Source organism: Carassius gibelio, chromosome A19 (assembly GCF_023724105.1).
Source record: "Carassius gibelio isolate Cgi1373 ecotype wild population from Czech Republic chromosome A19, carGib1.2-hapl.c, whole genome shotgun sequence".
Taxonomy (NCBI): domain Eukaryota; kingdom Metazoa; phylum Chordata; class Actinopteri; order Cypriniformes; family Cyprinidae; genus Carassius; species Carassius gibelio.
Genome location: NC_068389.1, coordinates 7332878 through 7339041, shown reverse-complemented (window position 1 = coordinate 7339041; position 6164 = coordinate 7332878). Strand labels below are relative to the sequence as shown.

At 38.6% G+C, this 6164-nt stretch overlaps 1 protein-coding gene across 1 annotated transcript in view; it reads left to right on the top strand.

Annotated features, from left to right (window-relative positions):
* Positions 1 to 1512: 1512 nt before the first annotated feature.
* ldlrad4a (low density lipoprotein receptor class A domain containing 4a) overlaps positions 1513 to 6164 on the top strand; it is a 75787-nt gene continuing 71135 nt past the window's right edge. The window contains exon 1 of the mRNA XM_052533140.1: positions 1513 to 1672. The gene's annotated coding sequence lies outside the window, so the exon portion shown is untranslated. The remainder of the gene's footprint in view (positions 1673 to 6164) is intronic.

Here is a 6164-nt window from a genome sequence, read left to right as displayed (position 1 = left end):
TCCTGATCCGCCATGGCCTCCCGAATCTCCTGATCCACCATGGCCACCCGAGTCTCCTGATCCGCCATGGCCTCCCGAAACTCCTGATCCACCATGGTCTCCCAATTCTCCTGATCCGCCATGGCCTCCCGAGTCTCTTGATCCACCATGGCCACCCGAGTCTCCTGATCCGCCATGGCCTCCCGAAACTCCTGATCCACAATGGTCTCCCAATTCTCCTGATCCGCCATGGCCTCCCGAATCTCCTGATCCACCATGGCCACCCGAGTCTCCTGATCCGCCATGGCCTCCAGATCCGCCATGGCCTCCCGAAACTCCTGATCCACCATGGTCTCCCAATTCTCCTGATCCGCCATGGCCTCCCGAGTCTTCTGATCTGCCATGGCCTCCAGATCCACCATGGCCTCCCGAGTCCCCTGATGCGCCGGTGTTTAAATAATGTTCACTGTCTTAGTTCAGCTTCCTGTGTTATTTCTACATCATGTGCTACTTGTATTGTCTTCTCATTAAATTCCTTCTTGATGTACTCCTGGACTCTTTGTTCCGGGCTCCCTCACAGTAGCACTGTGGCACTTCCAAAGGCATAATAATACATGGTTGAATAACACACTGTGGTAATGTGACAACACTGAGTGATAAATAAAAAATATGCATGTGTTCATCAGTAGTTGATACAATGTTGAAATGTTGAGAAAACCGTTAAAACTGAAATGATTTTTGTAAATCTAGTAGTCAAATGATGTGTGGCCTCTAATTTTTCTGTGTAATTAAAGCCAGCTGACTAGTGAATGGTCTTTGTGTGAATGTCCACAAAACTAGATGACTTTCTGAGTGTATATAAGTGGTAGGCGATTTTTAGAAAGGAAACGTTTTTATATGTAAAAGAAGTATTAGGGAGAATCCATAAATTAAGAATCATTTATTGCTATTGCATGAATAAGTAATTATGTAATCAATTAAAAAGTAACTGTAGTCTGTTAATGAGTGTTTTAAATTTAATTTAATTGAACAAGTACTTAATTTTGGAATCTGATATATCTGATATATATATATACCAAACCATCTCTCAAACAGAACCACACAGTTACGGCAAACACACTTGTTAAATCCTTGCCAGAGGGTTCAAGCTCTTTTTGGTTTATGACTCTTTTAAGAGGGTGCAATGACACAAGCCCTCCTCTCACATTAGCACCTCTTTCTGCACCAGCCCAGCCCCTTCCTGCTGCTGTCACACACACACACACACACACACACACACACACACACACACACACACACACACACACAAACACACACACACACACACACACACACACACACACACACACACACACACTATCTGTCTGTCTGTCTGTCTATGTATCTATCTATCTATCTATCTATCTATCTATCTATCTATCTATCTATCTATCTATCTATCTATCTATCTATCTATCTATCTATCTATTGCTAGTTTGTACTCCTGTCCTGCAGGTGTCGCTGCAGTGTGTTGTAAATCACTCACAGAGCGAGACAGAGGGCTGGACTGACTGGAACACAACGGGAGTTTGTGCTCTGCTGAGTTTTGGCCGTGAGAGTGAGACAGTCAGTCTAGACGCTCTTGACAGCCTCGTCTGGAGGAGAGACACTTCCCTCTGCGGCTCTATCCTCATCACGACGGCACATTACAAGCGTAAGCCATTTCTACATATCATACGAAGTTATTTTATGATGGCAAGGAGTGGTTCGAGACAGTAAATGTGCTGCATTTCTGCAAGGAAAAAGCAATTGAAGTTGTTGCAGATAGTCGCAATGGAAAAGATACTATGCGCGTTCACGCTCTTAAAGGGACCGTTGCTAATTAATCAATGCTGCGTAAATGTTCAGTTACCCCTCCGCTCGACTGCAGCGTTCTTGTATTAAATAATCTTTAAATAAAGGAGATGTGCACTTATAAAAAAAAAAAAAAAAAAAAAAAACGTTTTGCTTTCATGTCAAGATTATTTAATTTTTATTTGCTGCAAAGTCAGGACTTTGGTAACCTTGTCTGTTTAAAAGTTTCTGTACAGAAGGTAAACACAGTATGTGAAATATACGTTTTTTTTGTGACAGTTTGTCAGTTTTTAGTATGCAATAGAAACACCTTTTTCTTGAGAGGCAATATGGCTCTGGTATTTATGCACTTTAATGCTGTGTAATGAATGTTATGCAACAAAAAATACTGACAAAATAAGATAAAACCTGAAACTTTTCTTTCAAATGTTTTTGGATATTACAGGGCTGTGTCTCTTTTGCATGTAATGGAGCTCTTACACTGTTGTTCCCTTATAGGCGTACATAACAACCTCAGAAGACTCATAACTCATCATGTCTGAGAGGTGAATCAGAGACCATGATTCTCACACAGAGTCTCACACAGATGCATAAATCAGCCTGGTACCTTAAATGTGGCTTGACAGTAATTCTTAGAAAAACTTCCTCTGTCTCTTTCCTGGGGTCATTTTGAAGTAACATAAAGTGGCATTATGCAGAGCTCCAGGCATCCCTCATTTCCCTCATCCGATTCCCTCATTTGTTCCTAGTGACGCACACAGACTAGAACCATAGAGTGCATTAGTGCCCACCCACTTTTTCAGCGCCTTTGGATCCGGAAGTATTTTTTTTCTCCCATTCAGTTTTCTCATAGGGATATTTAAAAAGCCCTTGTTAAAGAAATCTAAGCAATGAACAAAACCAACCAGCTACGAGGTCAATCACAACATTGCAAACTTTTATTTGAAGTAATAAATTAAATGAACAAATGAACAAAGAGATGAAGATAAAAGACCATGCACTTAACCACTTTAATGAGGCAAAAGAACTACAATCCCACAAACATTTGCAAAGTACATAATTTAATTAAAAACAATGGTAGAATATAAAACTATTAATTTCAAGTATATTATGTCTTAGATTATATAATGACAAACTATATGTAGGGATGCACCGAAATTTCGGCCACCGAAAATTTTCGGCCGAAAATGGCCTTTTCGATTTTCGGCCGATAGACTTTTATCACCGAAACAACACGGCCGAAATGTTGTGATGACGCACACAGAAACCGCGACCTGCACGTGCACCTGCACCTGCATAGCGCAGACCACGAGCTCCACGCGACATTCACTTCACACCAGTGAGAACATTCTCTCTCTTCGTATTCCTTTATTCGCAGCACTAAAACGTCTCCTAACAAAGAAATTAAGACGGACCACGAAGTAAAAACAAAGAAAAGTACAGTCTTATAGAGTCTGTTAGCACACGTCTCACTGAGATCTTTTCGGATCCTCTGCACTTCATCGCGAATGTGCTTGATCCGCGTTATAAAACCATTACTTGGATGCGGAAATAAGGCAGCGCGCACGAGAAATGATCCAGGCCGCGCTAGATGCGGAGAACCCGCGTGGAGACGGAGAAGCGCCAAGTGCAGGAGACAGATCAGAGCGCAGAAAAAAAGACTGGTCTCTGCACCAGATGAGTGGCATGCACCATCGTTGTCTGATATGTTCAGTGAAATTCTGCAAGAAAGTGCCTCAAATAATAATAATACGTTGGCTATTTTGTTCTTAGGCTACTATATACACACACACACAAACATACATACATAATATCAGATTTTAGCCATATTTATGCTAGATTTCTGCTTTAATTTGATAAAAATGTTTATTTATGCCCTGGCCCTATTGAAATACACTCTCTCAAATATTTCTCAAATGTCAGGCAGATGACAAGCTCAACTGCTCAACAGCTAGATGGTTAACTGTCTGAAGTCCCTATCCCCAGAAGTGACAACCCTCTTGCCTATACTGGAGAAGTGATGCACTTTCTAGTCCTACATAGAAAATTTCAAATGCACTTCACCTAAATGCACTTTGTTTTTATGAGAGAACTGTTCATTTTAAAACCTTTCTGCAGGCCAGTAGGCCTGTACATTATTATTAAATATACACATGAGTGGGATACATTTTTAGTTTGAATTTTATTTTTTACTGTGCATTGTTGCAATGTGCTTAATAAATATTTGCATCATTTGTAATTATGTATTTTTATGTTTTTTTTTTTTAATAAGTTATGTAATTGTAATTATCTTTGAAACTTTAATATTAATTTATGCAATTGCAATGTCTTAATTTTAGTAAAGTTAGTACACGGTCATAGCAATAAATGCAATGGTACTAATAATTGGCATAATTTCTTTCGGTGTTTCGGTTTCGGTTTTCGGCCTTGGTTTTCTCTTTTTCGGTTTTCAGTTTCGGCCAAGAATTTTCATTTCGGTGCATCCCTAACTATATGTACTGCAAACTATATGCATACAAATACTTATGTATTTTGTAGGCAAAATAATTCAGTGGATGCAGTTTTCGTGCTCATCCCAGCTCTCTGATTGGTTAGATTTTTTTGTACAACATCATGGGTAATGTAGTTTTTCACCACAAGCTCCGCTGTTCAACACAATTGTTTAGCTTCAGCAAATTGATCGCCTCTGCAAAACCATATATCATTGATTAACAATCTCCTAGTTCACAACAAGTTTGTCTGTAAAGGTATCACTAAAAATCAATGGACCTATGGAACCTGTGGACCTACAGTAGTTAGCTGCCTAAGTAGGCATCATAGGCACACTGCGGATACAAAGGCTGTTCCAAAAAAGGACGTTCCATTTCAGATGCTGCTTACGTAGGCATCAAGGCAGCTGACTAGGTTTTGAAACAGAGCTTGTGATTTCCCTTTCAGCTGCCAAATTAAGTGACCACCCCCCCACACACACACGTCACTCAACGTTCATTTGATTCCACTTCTGTTAAACACCCAGCAAGAAGTACATCATGGAAACTCTCAGTCTTGTTTAGTCATGTGGAGTATAACTCTGATCATGCTGTCTGTACCTGCAGACGCACCAAGGATTTCCACAGAAATGGAACGCCTGCCATTCATAAAATTCTAAGAATCTCTGGCTCCTTACATCTCTATTGAATATTTTAGCTAATTAGATACAGTTTGTTGGATATTATATTTCATAAATCAGGCATTTATGGTATGATAAAGGAGAATATAGAGCTTATACTCATGAAGGAAAAATCATTTCCGTTTTATTCAGAAAGATTTATTCAAAAAGTATGATGAAATTTTGATCGCTTATGTAAATCACTGAGAGCTTTTATAGCAGTACAGCAGACTAATTACATTAAAAGTATCAGTTGTCTCTAGATCTTTCTAGGAATGCATGTCCAGGTAAAATTATATTTAAATGCTTTGTTTTATGATCAAAGCTCTGTAGTTTTTATTGTAGGGGCAAAACATGCAATACAATGATGATTGAGAGATGAACAAATAAACGTTTATATTTCATATTTCATATTTGAAACTCACATTTTTCCATAAAATTGTTAATGGATTATCAAATCAACCTATAAGTTCAGTAAAGGTTCATTTTGAAATATTACTAACAATATAAACTATCAATCAGACGGCAAAAAGCATGATTATGAAGCACAGTTTGTCCAGCAAGATTTAGTTCATGGTCATCATTTAGAGTCCTTAGAGATTTTTGTATCCAATATGCCATAGTAGGCTTTATAGGGTTAATTTCCTTCTACATAAAATGGTGCTCACACTTCCATTTATATGCATGCAAATGCAGGAGACTGAAAACAAGAAGTCACGCATTTCACAGCTTTAAAGTTTGGTGAAGTCTGATCTATAAATTCTTGTGTGAAAATGTATGATCAATATAAGGACGATACATCACAATGTTAAATTAAAAGAATGCAAACTTAAAAAATGCGGGATGAGATTGTTGCAGAATTTGTATAGTTTATATTCTTAATATTAGTTAGTATATATTAGTATACACACACACACACACATATATATATGTTTAAAAAGCACCACTCCCGTCCAGTTCAGTGTCCATCAAATCTTTGCTCTCTGAAAGTCTAGTTTGTCCGTGCCAGATTTTCACTCAAAATTGGCAAATCATTTTTGAAAAAAATTCCACATATGTGCATGAGCAAACCTGATCTGATCCTGCAGCTAACACTTCACTTCTGCACAGACATGACTCTTATTAGAACGATAGTGCTGAGAGGATATGAAAATAAAGTTGTACTCCCTGAAGGGTTGTTTTTTGTTGACCTGTCTGAAGCTGG